Source organism: Gopherus flavomarginatus, chromosome 2 (genome assembly GCF_025201925.1).
Source record: "Gopherus flavomarginatus isolate rGopFla2 chromosome 2, rGopFla2.mat.asm, whole genome shotgun sequence".
In the NCBI taxonomy this organism is placed as follows: domain Eukaryota; kingdom Metazoa; phylum Chordata; order Testudines; family Testudinidae; genus Gopherus; species Gopherus flavomarginatus.
In genome coordinates this window covers 282,970,041-282,984,236 of record NC_066618.1, presented here as the reverse complement: position 1 = coordinate 282,984,236, position 14,196 = coordinate 282,970,041, and positions in this window count along the sequence as shown.

Here is a 14,196-nt window from a genome sequence, read left to right as displayed (position 1 = left end):
CCTCAGGAGATCATTTAGTCCAACCCCCTGCTTAAAGCAGGACCAATCCCCAAATGGCCCCCTCAAGGATTGAACTCACAACCCTGGGTTTAGCAGGCCAATACTCAAACCACTCATGCTGGGAGGGGTTGCAAGTGCTTTGGAGGATAGGATTAAAATTCAAAATGATCTGGACAAACTGGAGAAATGGTCAGAAGTAAATAGGTTGACATTCAATGCAAAGTACTTCACTTAGGAAGGAACAATCAGTTGCACACATAGAAAATGGGAAATGACTGCCTAGCAAGGACTCTGCAGAAAGGAATCCGGGGGTTATAGTGGATCATAAGCTAAATATGAGTCAACAGTGGAAAAGTGTTGCCAAAAAACCCAAACATCATTCTGGGATATATTAGCAGGAATGTTGTAAGCAAGACACAAGAAGTAATTCGTCTGCTCTGCTTTGGGCTGATAAGGCCCCAGACAGGACCGGCGCTAGGGGTTTGAGCGCCCTAGGCGGACGGCAATTTCGCCGCCCCGCGCGCTGGTCCCGCGGCTCCGATGGAGCTGCCGCAGTGGTGCCTGCGGACGGTCCGGTGGAGCTGCCGCAGTGGTGCCTGCAGACGGTCCGGTGCTCCGTGGCTCCGGTGGAGCTGCCGCAGTCATGCCTGCAGGAGGTCCACTGGAGCCGAGCGAGCAGCCGACCGTCCGCAGGCACGACTGCGGCAGCTCCACCGGAGCCACCTGCCGCCCCCTCCGCCAAAATGGCACCCACCATTTATTCTGGCGCCCTAGGCGACTGCCTAGGCTGCCTAAATGGTAGCATGGCCCTGGCCCCAGATGGAGTATTGTGTCCAGTTCTGGGTGCCAAGTTTCAGGAAAGATGTGGTCAAATTAGGGAAAGTCCAGAGGAGAGGGACAAAAATGATCAAAGGTCTAGAAAACATGACCTATGAGGAAAGATTGAAAAAATTGGGTTTGTTTAGTCTGGAGAAGAGAAGACTGAGGGAGGACATACCAGTTTTCAAGTACATAAGAGATTGTTACAAGGAGGAAGGTGAAAAATTGTTTCCCTTAGTCTCTGAGATTAGGACAATAAGCAATGGGGTTATTGCAGCAAAGACAGTTTAGATTGGACTTTAGGAATAACTTTCTAGCTGTCGGGGTAGTTAAGCACTGGAACAAATTGCCTAGGAAGGTTGTGGAATCTCCATCATTGGAGGTTTTTAAGAGCAGGTTAGAAAAAACACCTGTCAGGAATACTCTAGTTATTACTTAGTCCTGCCTTGAATGCAGGGGATTGGAGCTCCCTTCAAGTCCTTCACTTCTATGATTCTATGACTAGCCAATGATATTTTCTGCCATCTTTCAAGCAACGATATTAGTTACATTTATCTTCATCAGTCACAATTCTTAGCATCAATTAGTTGTATTACCATATTGGCTAGGAGCCCCAGTAATGGACCAGGACCCCGCTGTGCTAGGCACTGTACAAACACAGTTGGGGCTAAAGCTGCTTGAAAGGAAGTATTCACGTGGAAGGCCAGATCTTTAGCTATGCATGAGGAGTGTTAAAGATGAGTGGGAGTGGATGTAGTTGGGGTAGGTTGTACAAAGAGGCATTACCTCAATGGAGAAACACTGTGGTAACCACTCTAGCTGGGCTAATTGTAGCCATCTTTTATTTTTGGTTACCCTTCTCCTCTCTACTCCTAACCCCAGACTGTTTGATTTATGTACCTGTTATTTCTAATTTTAAGACTGTAAATAGAGCTGGTCAAAAAAGTTTTGATGGAACAGTTTTCTGTCAGAAAATACAGTTTTGTCTAGAACAAATGTTTCATGGGAACATGTCAATTCCGACATATTTTTGACAGGAAAAAGTCTAAACAAATCATAGTAGCTTTCTTGTTTCAATGTTGTCAAAACATTTCATTCTGATAAGGTAAAAATGTTTCATTTTGACTTCATCATTTCAATCCATTTTGTTTTGACATTTATATTATATTGAAGTGTCATATTTTAGATATTGGTTATATTAATTATATTACATTATAACTCTTCTACGTTATCAAAATGAAATGTTCAATAGCCTCAAACTGAAATTTCTCAGAATTTTTGTTCTGCTGGAAATATCTAAATTTTGGCCTTTCTTTCTGATTCAGAACTCTTTTTGGGGGGATGGATGTGTGTGGAATTTTGGTGTTTGCTGCAGAATGGAAATTTTGGTTTCTAACCAGCTCTAATTGTAAACTCTTTGGGACAGGAATGGTCATTTACCATGTTTTTCTAGTAAGATGGGGCCCCGGCCTTGATGACGTCTATGGCTGACTAGAAGAGTGTGTGTGTGTGTGTGTGTGTGTGTACATATATATATATATATATATATATATATATATAAATAAAAGAAACAATATTTAATAATAAAGCAGCTGCTCAGCAATAATCACTACCTGGCCAGCAATAATCACTATCTGGCCACTTTATTTATATGTTCATAGGTGGCGGGTATAATAGGCCAGGGGAGGCTAAGCTTCCCCTGCGGCACAGTCACCAATTTGCTGCTTTTGAGAGCATGAACACCTGGGCTGTGGTGGCCCCACCTGCGCTCCACTACTTCCTGTCCCTGCTCCGCCCCTTCCCCCGCTCCCCACAGCCTGCCCCTGCCCGAGTCCCTCCTCTCATCCACCTCCCTTTCACAAGGTTCCCACTACCTGCCATTCACCACGTCCCCCCTCCTGGTGAGCAGAAGGCAGTAATTAGGGGTTCCTGTTTTTGTACTTGTCCCAGTACAAGACTGCTAGAAACCCTGGGTATGAACTCAGGTTGTTGGCTTGTTTCAGGGACTGTGTCACTGCATCTTCACTGCTATTATAACCTGTGCTATCTGGATTAAAGCTAACACAGGTGTGTCTAGCCATGCTACAATCAGTCCTTCATTTGGGGGTTAGACATACCCCAAATGAGATCTGACTAGGCCTGGTCCCTGTGCCCCAAGAGCTCGCAATGCAAGTCTTTTGAGCGTTGGGGCTGGGTGTTCTCAGGAGGAGGACTGCAGGCATGTCATTTCCTGAGGCTGAGCCCAATCCTAGCTTTGTTCAGACTGACATGCAAGACCTGCCTTCTCTCAGATAAAAACAACAAAGGATCACATCCTGCAAGCCACCTGGTACCCTGGGGAAGGCAGAGAAAGGAGCCCTCCTATTGTGATTTAACTGAGGCCTGAGATGATAAGGTGATAGATGCCTTACACATACTGAAGACAGTCATGTGCATGACACATTGTTCTTAAAAAGAGAATGCAAATAATTGCCATGCAGGGCTAAAATCTCCCACGTTTCGTCTCTGTTTTGTAGGCTGTTTGGGCCCAGTCATATTGTAAGTATCTCTTCTAAGATGCATCCTTTTTAAAAGGCAGCACTATCCTGGCACAGTAACACTTTGGCAAAGAGGCTGCTGCTGCTGGGCCTATACAGAGGTAAAATGCTGATTTATTTTGGGGTGATAACCTCATATACACACCAGGGATCAGATCCTTTTAGCTATCAGACAACGAGTATCTCCTTAAACAACTGTTCTTATAGTAGTTTTTATTTGGAAAACTGACTTTTTTTCCTTTAGGATTTGATATACTGTCAAAAAAAGTTCTTGTTGCACTTGAACAGTGGGAATTATGGGGCTTGTAGACACTTGGTTTGTCCAATAGCTTAATTCTTATTGTATTCAAAAACTAGGCACTAGAGAATTTACAGTACCAGCAAGAGTATCACATATTCATTTTAATGTGTGAATTTGCAAATTCTCACTTGACTTGACATCAAGGTTGAGTGAATTGGTTTGGAAAAAATTAGAACTGACCTGAATCTTCACTGATACCAAACCAGATATGCCAGCAAAAAGTGTAAGAGAACTTCTTACCCTTTACTCACCAGTCTTCTGGAATCAAGGTTAAGAAGAACAAGCTTCAGTCAGTTGGAAGCTAGATGTGGCTAATATTTTTTTAATTAAGCCCTTTTTTCTGTTTGTGAATCATTCATGACCTGATCCCTGATTTCAGGGAATGCATTCATTATTCATAAAATATATACATGAAATTACGGATGCAGACAAATGTCAGCCTGTGGATTGCTGCTGAAAGACGTCTATTGAGTTCTAAAGGCTTTGGGTCAGACTCTTAGACTACTCACAGTTTGCACTTCATTATTCATGGTTGGTTGACAACATATGCTCTTTGGGGTGGGACTATCTTTTAGTCTGGGGTTTGTACAGTACCTAGCACAATGGGGCTCCTAAGTACTATCGCACTATAAATCAATATTAATAATAATATTATAAATTTACAAATGAATAATCCTTTGTGCCAGAATTTGGGAGCTTGACAAACATTTTTATAAGAGCCCAATGCCCATCTAGATAAAACCAACAGACAAATATTACGGTTCCATAAGTAAGAGCTATTGTGCTTTCTTCCCTCTTGGTTTTGCCCCCCCCCCCAGAGTCAGCTGACAATTACCTCATTGTAGTCCCAGTCTGACCAAGGGAAGGGGAGTGACTCATTCGAGAGTCCAACAGATCCTTTGTTGCTGCCTAGGCCAGTGTTCTTTGTTCCTGCGAGGCTGGGCTGGGTTTGTACCGTACATGCCCTGATGAGGTGTGAACTGCCCCTCTGCTCTTGGAGAGTTTTGCCTGGGACTATTTTAAGACATGAGGACACATTTTCAGCTTCATAACCATATACATGAAATTACAACAATGCTCAGTGCATCATGAGCCTTCCGCAGACACCCAACATGACAAACTTTGCAATGGATACCACACAATCATATTATAAGTAGGAACACGGGGGTGCAGGGTGTTCCCCTCAGGCACAGAGTGTCCCACCACTGAGGTCAGATTCTCATTTAATATTTTTTTTCAAACTTGCTGAAATGGGGTTCCAGCACCACAGGGAAATTGGAAATAATCTTTGCCACTGTTTTACTAGCCATCCCCAGAACTGCTGATTCTTCTTCTGACTTGGGGCATGCCTACCCTGCGGTTGGCCTCTGTCAGCTGACTTGGGCTCACACTGAAGAACTATAAAATTGCAGTGTAGACATGCAGTCTCTGACTCCTTGCTATGCATGTGGCCTCTTTCCTTTTACGCTCTTTCCCCTTTCTTTGTGTTTTGAATCCAGAGTTCCCAACCACCACCCAAAATTCTGGGATAGACCTACTAACTAGAAAGCCACCTGCTGTACTGTACCCCTTTGTATTCTCGCTGCCTCCAGGCTACACTGGTCCAGCCTTAAACCACAGGAAGATTTCCTGTGCCCCTTTCAATTACGCTGTCAGCACCAGTACCACCTTTGCTTGCCAGAGAGGGAAGATGTTTTTTTCTCTCCATCCCTCCATCGTAAATTCCTTTTGGGTGTGTCACTCACTACCCCTGCTGCCACGGTTTCCACCCACCGCAACTTCCATAGAGGCAATAAAGGGGAAGGGGAAGAGAGATGACCCCTGACCCACACAACTGCTGCTCCTTTTGATTCTCTGGGAAGGGTGAGGGGGTGGACTTTCCATTTATTCCATTTCTCAGCTCTCTGCCAGGGAAAGAAAGTGTCTCCCACTGTCCTATTACCAGTGAGTTCAGGAGATGGAAGGGGAGAAACAGCCCTCAGCCCACAAGTCTCCTGCTCCTTACAGTCCTCTAGGGAAGGAGATGGGGGTGGGAACAGGTCATCTATTCGCTGTTGTTCTCAGCTTCCCAGCAAAAATGGAAAGCATTTATTTCCTCCACCAGTGTTATCAGTGAGTTCATTTGTGTGCTAGAGAGAGAGAGAAAACATTGCCTTTCAATGCATATACACCAGTGATGAGGCCAACGGGCCTATTACTCACCCGTCCAACAATGCTGATACCATGTCTCAGATGGGGTAGGAGGCCCTCAATCCATTCTTATCTTCCTCTCTGCTCCTACCCCCTCTGTCCTATTCTCAACTGCCTCCCGGCTCTTTGGGGATGCCCCAGGTCTTAAGCTAGTATAAAGGATCTAGCTGGGGGCTTTGCTGGTAACTAAGGGAGGAGTGGGCGCTCACTGAATCTGTTTCCCCGCTCCCTCATGGCAGTCATTTGCCAACATCACAGCACATCAAATAGGGACAGTTTAACCTAAGGTACATCTTTCCAAATTGCCTTTATTCCTTTGAAGTTCCATACAGGGAATAATATTTTTGAAGGGGGAGGGGGCGTGTTATTCTTTTTCAGAGACCATGTGTCTGTTGCAGTCATAGACACTTGTCATCTGAGGATAGGGGTAAAAGCTGGAATCCATAAATTCTAATCTAAGCAATGCCACTAACTTGAAGTTTGGCTTGAGACAAGTCACTGAACTTCTCTGTGTCGATTTCTTTATCTGCACATTGAAGATAATGGTACAGTACACATTTCCCTCATTCACAAGGCTGTTGCAAAGTTTAATTAAATTACTGCTTGTACATCACTTTGAAGAGGAAAGTGCAAAGTGGTATTATCTGGGCGTGACACCCTGTCTACAGATAAACTGTTGCACAGTAAGAAGGCCCAGAAACAGACATAAATACTGTGATTAGAGAGACACACTCGGCACACAGATGTGTGATAGCTCTCGGTATTGGCATGATCTCTCCACCTGCACATCTCTGTCCACCTGCTCTGCAGCCATTGAAAAGCAAATACCTGACTCCTCCATGACCGCACAGAAAATTGGAACAAATGACATTAAAAATCTTTAACCCCTAGTCTGCTTTAAGTTAGCCTCTGCCTCCTGTATTTTACACATGAACCTTATAAACTCCTGTGAGCACATTTTTTCCTATGCTCTGAATAGGCTACCACAATCAGACATACTAAATTCCAAGTGCATTTTAGGATCATAGACTCATAGAATATCAGGGTTGGAAGGGACCTCAGGAGGTCATCTAGTCAAACCCCTTGCTCTAAGCAGGGCCAGTTCCCAACTAAATCATCCCAGCCAGGGCTTTGTCAAGTCTGACCTTAAAAACCTCTAAGGAAAATTCCACCACCTCCCCAGGTAACCCATTCCAGTGCTTCACCACCCTCCTAGTGAAAAAGTTTTTCCTAATATCCAACCTAAACCTCCCCCACTGCAACTTGAGACCATCACTCTTTGTTCTGTCATCTGGTTCCACTGAGAACACTCTAGATTCATCCTCTTTGGAACCCCAATCAGTTGGATTCCAATGGGAAAGAAGATTCTGATGTTAGGGATAGACACATTTTATAGACTATGGGACAGATCCTCAGCTGATGTAAATCTACATAGCGCCATCAAAGTGAATGGACTTCGCTGATATTGAAGTATATGCTGACTTACACCAGCTGAGGATCTGAACCCATTTTCTGGAAGTTGATTGTGAAGACATCACACAACACTGTAGGTGGGAATGGTCCATGGAGACATTTGCATCATGTATCTATAAAGTCCTTTGGGGGTTTACCGTAAATACATCACATAAGAATAGTAATGATTAGTGAGTTATTAGTTTTCCAATGATATATTACATGAAACTTTTTGGGTATGACACAAAGTGGTGAACCCTCAGGTGACTCTACTGTGATAAGCTTTATGCCTGTTCACAGAGTGGTCCATGGAAACGGCAGAAATCATGAACCTCTAATACAGTGGACAACCAAGGCTGGATCCAAGCAATTTGGGCCCCGAGGCACACCTTTTAATGGAAGCATCTCTATTTTCTGTCTAGAATTGGGATGGTATCGGCATGGGCCACTCACGCAAAGGCACCTGATGGGTGGGTAGGTGCTCACCACACTCCAATTTGGGCAGGGTACAACCTACCAATTCCCTGTACCACTGTTACCTCTCTGCATGTGAGCTGGGGTCCATACCAGAAAAAGGACAGAGCCTCCACCCACTGGAGCGGAAGACTTTGTATGTGAGGACCTCTGCCAACCTCCAGCAGAATCGTGATGGGAATAGGAGCAGTAAAGACCCTTTCCTAGAGTGTCCTCTGCTAGGTTGATGTTGGTGGGGTCCCTTCCACACAGCAGTGGGTTTCAGAGTTAACAGCCCATTAAGATGAATGGGACACCTCACACATTGCAGGCTCTTACAAACATTATTAGTTATAGCAGTTAAATAAAGGCTTAAGCAGCCTGACTAAAATGACTTTTCCCTGTCAGTGGCTCAGCTTTCAGTTCCTCGACTATCACAGTGTCATCATTTCACTAGTCCTCCGTATCACCATAGAGTCTTTGAGGGTAGACATGAATTTCTAATGTAAAAACTTCTGGGCTTTCTCTCTCACTTATACACACACAAAGGCACATGCTTAATTTTTTTCCCCTTTGCAAGTCACTTTTAACAAGAATTCAATTTATTACCATGAAATAAAATGCATCTCCTCAGTTACTCTTTTCAGAGATAATAATGGATTACGAATCTTTCTAATGTCTGTGACAGTAAGATTAACTCAGTAATCCTGTTTGATATGTGTCTCCTACCTCTCCTTGTACATAGGATAAGTCAATAGAGTTTAACTTCTCTAACTGAAATCAGCCTACTGACTGAGTCTGCCAATGGATACAAGAGCTGGACTGTAATAAAGCAGTTTATTCTCAGTTCTGTTATGCTACCTGGTGGTAATCCCTGTATGGATTATTATTAATTAAATTATTATTGATCTTAGGGATATCTTCTGTATTTGAACTGAAATAAAAACATCAAAACATTCAACTTCGAAATTTAAATATATATATATATATATATATATATATATATATATATATATATATATATATATATATACACACACACACACACACCCCTAGCTTTTAAGCCAGAAGGGACCATTATGATCCAGTCTGACCTTCTGTATAACCCAGGCCATTGAATTTCACCAAGTGATGCCTACATCAAGCCCATAACTTCTGGTTGAGTTAGAGCCTCTCTTTTAGAAAGACATCCAGTCTTGATTTAAAGGCTAAGTGATAGTGAATCCACCACATTTCTAGGTAAATTGTTCCGTGATTAATTAACCTCACTATATAAACATATATAGTATTTGGTACATTTATTTCTGAAACAGAACCATTTTTTCTTCAGATTGTTAGAATGGTATCACTTGTGGCTTTTCCTGAGTCAAAACCCAAAAATTTTGTTATTTATTCTAAAAAACCCACCACAAAACCACCATAAAACTCCTTGTGATTGTGTCAGATTTCAAGTCTGATTTCCAAACAAGAGCAATTCAGATCAGCATGGGTAAGAGCTATATGCATAAACGCACATATCTAATCTAATACAGACACTCATAACCATGGTACTGAATAACACAATTAGCATCCATGTTCCCATTGAATTAGAATCTTGAAATTTGGTACAAATATTCATTATGAGCCACTCAGAATAGGAGAAAAGGGTGAGGGGATCCCAGATTTGACCTATACAGAAGAGATTACTTTCAAATCAGTCCATTTTATTTCAATTCAATTGTTCAAATGCCCTTTAAAGCTGCAGTCATGAAATTTGTTCACTCATTCAATATGTCCTCATTTCTCTACAACCCCTCGGGTCACAAAATCTGACCTCTGATCTGTCTATCAGATGTCACCAAAAGGTCATCAGTCTTTCTTCTCTGATTTCAACTCTTCAGATGCCTTTTAGATCTACAATCTTGAAATTTTGGTGCATTAATTCAATATTGAACAATAATCACTGGGAAAAATGGAAATTTGACTCTCTTATTGATGACCTTTGGGTGACCTCACAAAAGTGATAGGAAATTTCTTCTTAGACACTGCAACATTGCATCTGAAGCCTTCACTGTGGAAAAATTAAGGTTGCCTGCGATCCGTGGTTTTATTTATTAGATTTTAGCCAACCGTTGAAAGGCAAGTGAGTGTTTGGCTGGAGCATAAGACAGTCACATTCACCCAAAGGATGGGCTGGTATGCATGATGTATATCTATATACACACTGTCATAGTGTCTTTCCCGAATCCGAACCTTAGAGTCCAAAAGTTGGGGTACCAGTATGAATTCCTCTAAGCTCAATTACCAGCTTAGAACCTGTAGCGCTGCCACCAATCAGGAATTCCAGTGCCTGATACACTCTGGTCCCCTCAAAACCTTCCCTGGGGACCCCCAAGTCCCAGACCCCCTGGATCTTAACACAAGGAAAGTAAACTCTTTCCTTCACCAGTGCCTTTCCTAGGCTTCCCTCCCTGGATTACCCTGGAAGATTATTGTGATTCAAACCCCTTGAATCTTAAAACAGGGAGAAATGTTCCTTTCCCTCTCCCCTTCTCCCTCACCCAGAGGCAATATAGATTCAAGCTCTGTGAACCTAAAACAAAGGGATTCCATCCCTCTCCCCTCCCTTCCCTTTCTTCCCTGTTAAGTGCAAACTCAATTCCCTTGAGTCTCAACAAGGGGAAAAAAAACAGACCAGGTCTTAAAAGCAAAACTTTTAATAAAAAAAAGAAAGAAAAAAGGTAAAAGTTTTCTCTGTAATTTAGATGGTAGAAGTTACAGGGTCTGTCAGCTTATAGAGTTTGGAGAGAAAGCCTCCTCCAGCAGAAATACAATTTAAAATACTTCCAGCCAAATACACATTAAAACTCTACCAGCCAGATACACATTTGCAAATAAAGAAAACCAATTAAAAAGACTATAACCACCTTTCTACTTTTTGTACTTACTAAATTTGAACAGAAGATTAGAGAGCCTATAGGTACGTGTGGTTACTCTCAGAACTCAGAGAGAACAAAGCCAACCCCAAAAAACACAAACAAAGGCTTCTCTCCACCGAGATTTGAAAATATCTTGTCTTCTGATTGGTCCCCTGGTCAGGTGTTTGGTTCCCTGTTTGTTAAACCTTTACAGGCAAAAGAGACATTAACCCTTAACTATCTGTTTATGACACACACACACATATATATATTTGTGCCTGTTTATATTGATATATACATGCACTACAGTACATATGAATTGTGACATCATAGGATACATTTTGGAATCTGCATTTGAGTAATCTTTGACAGCTTCACCTGAATTCTGTCCATAAACCTCTATTAAGAGGGGCCACTTCTAACATTCTTAGTCTCTGAGCGGCTTCAAAAAGAGTTTTAAAAAAACAAAAAGAACCCAACCTGCCAGATGAACGTCTCCTTCGTTCTCTCTCCAAATGTGAAATTACCCCCAACCCTTCTCTCACTAAGGTCTGATACCTTATAACCCATCTGATAGAAACAAGAACTTTATGTACCAGTGGAAATAGAGTTTTCCCCTGCTTATCTATTGTTTAAGGACTTCTGTTGAAAACATGCATAGACAACCCCTAGTGTAAGGGGACTGTTGGCCCCCCACTGAGTTTTAGTAAGGGGTTTTTGGTTGGATAGCTCCCAGTACCAAAAGGAATGGGAAATCAGGACCCTGACAGACAGTCCCCAGGAGCAATAGAGAGAGGCCAATGCTCCAGATCAGCCTGATTGACAGGGTGGACAGGCTAATGAGGGAGTCAGGAGGCTGGTGTGTCCCATCCTTTGTGTGAGCTGGAATTGCATGGATCAGAGTGGGGCCGAGCTAAGGAGATAGCAGGGGCCCAAGCTGAGCTGGGGACCAGTGCCTGGCCAGCCAGAGAGAACCAGAGAAGCAGCCCAGAGAACAGACCTGTGTCAGGAGGAGAACTGCAGCTACCAGAGCCAAAGGGGCCAGAAATACAGCACAGGAACCTGGAGGCAGAGCATCAGCAGTGCTGGGGCTGGAGTTGGAGCAGTCTGGAACCAGGTGCGATGAGCAGTTGGGAAGAGCGAGAGGGCACCTGGGCAGCGGGCCCAGCAAAAGGAGATGCCCCCAGCCAAGAGGTCTTGCAGGCCAGATTTGGAGAGGGATCATAACCGCGATGGGGGGTGGGGGGCAATGCTGGGAAGAAGGGTCCTGCCATCTAGAGCCTGAAGGCGTGTGGCCACCGCCAGAGCAGGTGTCCGACCCACAGCATCCCTGCAGCACAGCCAGGGCCTGAGAAGGAGTCCTGGGACGTGTGAGGAACAGACTGTGAACTGCCCTCACATTTCAGCAACGGCTGTTTCTGATGTCCCCGTACCACAGAGCGGGGTTATGTGTTTTCCTTTAACCTTTCCCATTTTTTCCTTATTTTTTAAATTGGTTGCTGTTTAATATATTTGCTTGAACTATATGTAATGATCGGTGGGTCAGGGAATTGTCCGGAGCAGAGAGAGCACCCCACAGTGGGGATGCCTTTTCCCCTTTCCTATGTGACCACGACAAGGTTGGGGGTCGAGTCCCCCAGGAATCCTGGGCCCAGCCTTGCTGGGGTTATGAGGACTCAGCCACACAGGAGAGTGGAAGGGGAACCCTTGAGGTCAGGCAGGCCTCTGGGTAAAGGAAATGGGAGTGAGGACTCAGATCCTTTCGCTAGCCCATTTCACCTGGGTAGTGCATAAGCTAGGAAAGTTCCTCACAATAGAGGGACCATTCCCTTGCTTACTCTAGTGTGAGAAGCCTTGCAAAGCAAGGGAAAGGGGGAGGGAGATTTTCTGAAGGTGTCTTCAAGTAATTGGTTTAATTAATTATGGATCCATTAGCTTGAAGCACTGCTGAACCTAAAAGCTAGAAACTCCTCAAGACTGCTATGCACATCTCCTCATGCTATTAGTTTCTTTTACGTTTTGTTACAATTACTGACTTGTTCGAGTATGGGATACTGGACCAGCCAGTGAACATGCAGCTGGTTAATGGATTAATGAGACTGGTTTGTTCATTTTAAGAATCTCATCATGTCAGCCAGCTATCTGGTGATGTAACAGGCTTGATCCCTGAAGCATTTAAACCAGCCAATGACTCTGAGAAACAGGTCTCTTGTTAGAGTACATCCAGCATGCTAATGATATTATTGCATCAAAGTTTTACTTTGCTTGGATTTCTAGGCTGCATGAAAATCTCAGGCTACTTCAGGTGCCAGCTTCCATTTTACGTGCTGCTGTCCTGTGTACATTTGTACCAATAAAACATCAGATGAAAGAGAATTTCTAGTATTTTACTTTATAAGTAGGAAGATGAGCCTCCCTGTCACATGACAAGATAGATAACTCATTTCTATGAGAACAAAATTCATTCTGGTTTGAGTTACTACTGAATCAACATTTAGCTGCTGAAATAGGTGTTTTTGTGCCCAATTGTTAATTCAGAGAGGATAAACTTTTAGACCTCTAAATTGGGTATTGGGCCTCAAATCTGTAACAATCCTAGCTAACAGAAATATTGTCCCGAAAATTGAGATAGAAAATTCTTTTGCCAGGCTTAATTTAGGATTAGATGCAGATTTTACATCAACACAGGCTCAAATTCTTCTCCCTTGCAATGGTGCAATCCTATTGACTTCAGTGGGCTCTCTTTATTGTAACTGAGACCAGAATTAGACCTTGGCTTTCTTCTAAGCAGCTTCTCTTCTCTCTATTATAATTACATACTTATGTCAGTCACTGACTATGTGCATGGAGATGTATGAAACACAGAAGATACAGCCTCTCCCCAAGAAAATTACAATCTCTTTCTCTTCCCACCTCTGCTAGGGAATTATTTGCTAACCATCATTTTAACAATTTGATAAAACAATTCAGTTAACACTAATAGCATCATCTTTTAAGACAAAAACTGATAATTACTTGTTCCTTGCAAGAATATAATTTCCCAATACATGCTGATCAGGAATAGTCCTGAATGCAGTGAACTAATCATTTATTCTCCCTTTTTCCAGGGGAAAAATTGCTTGTATGTTTTGAAAAATAAAGCCTGTACTGAAGCATGAGGGAGCCCCATCAGAGAGGAGACTAAAGGAGAACACACTGTACTTTTATTTAGGTTTTCCTCTTACTAAAGCTGTTTGAAGCTAAGTGAAATGAACGAGTGTCACTGAGCATGGATCAATGGAGTCTTAAAAAAAAATAAAAAGGAGAAGAATTGTTGTGTCTCAAAAAGGAATGAACTGACAGACCTGTTGTTTGGAAGGCAAGATGTATAGCATGAAACAGGAATTGCAGTCTATGTTTTCAATCAAGAAGCACAATCAAGATATCACAATGTTTAATAATAGTAATAAAACCAAGAAAAACTAGAAAACCAAAAATACCTGAAGTTTTCAGTTGTAGAAAAGCTTAAAAAAATCTGGAGACACCTTCATATTTCTATGCACACTGG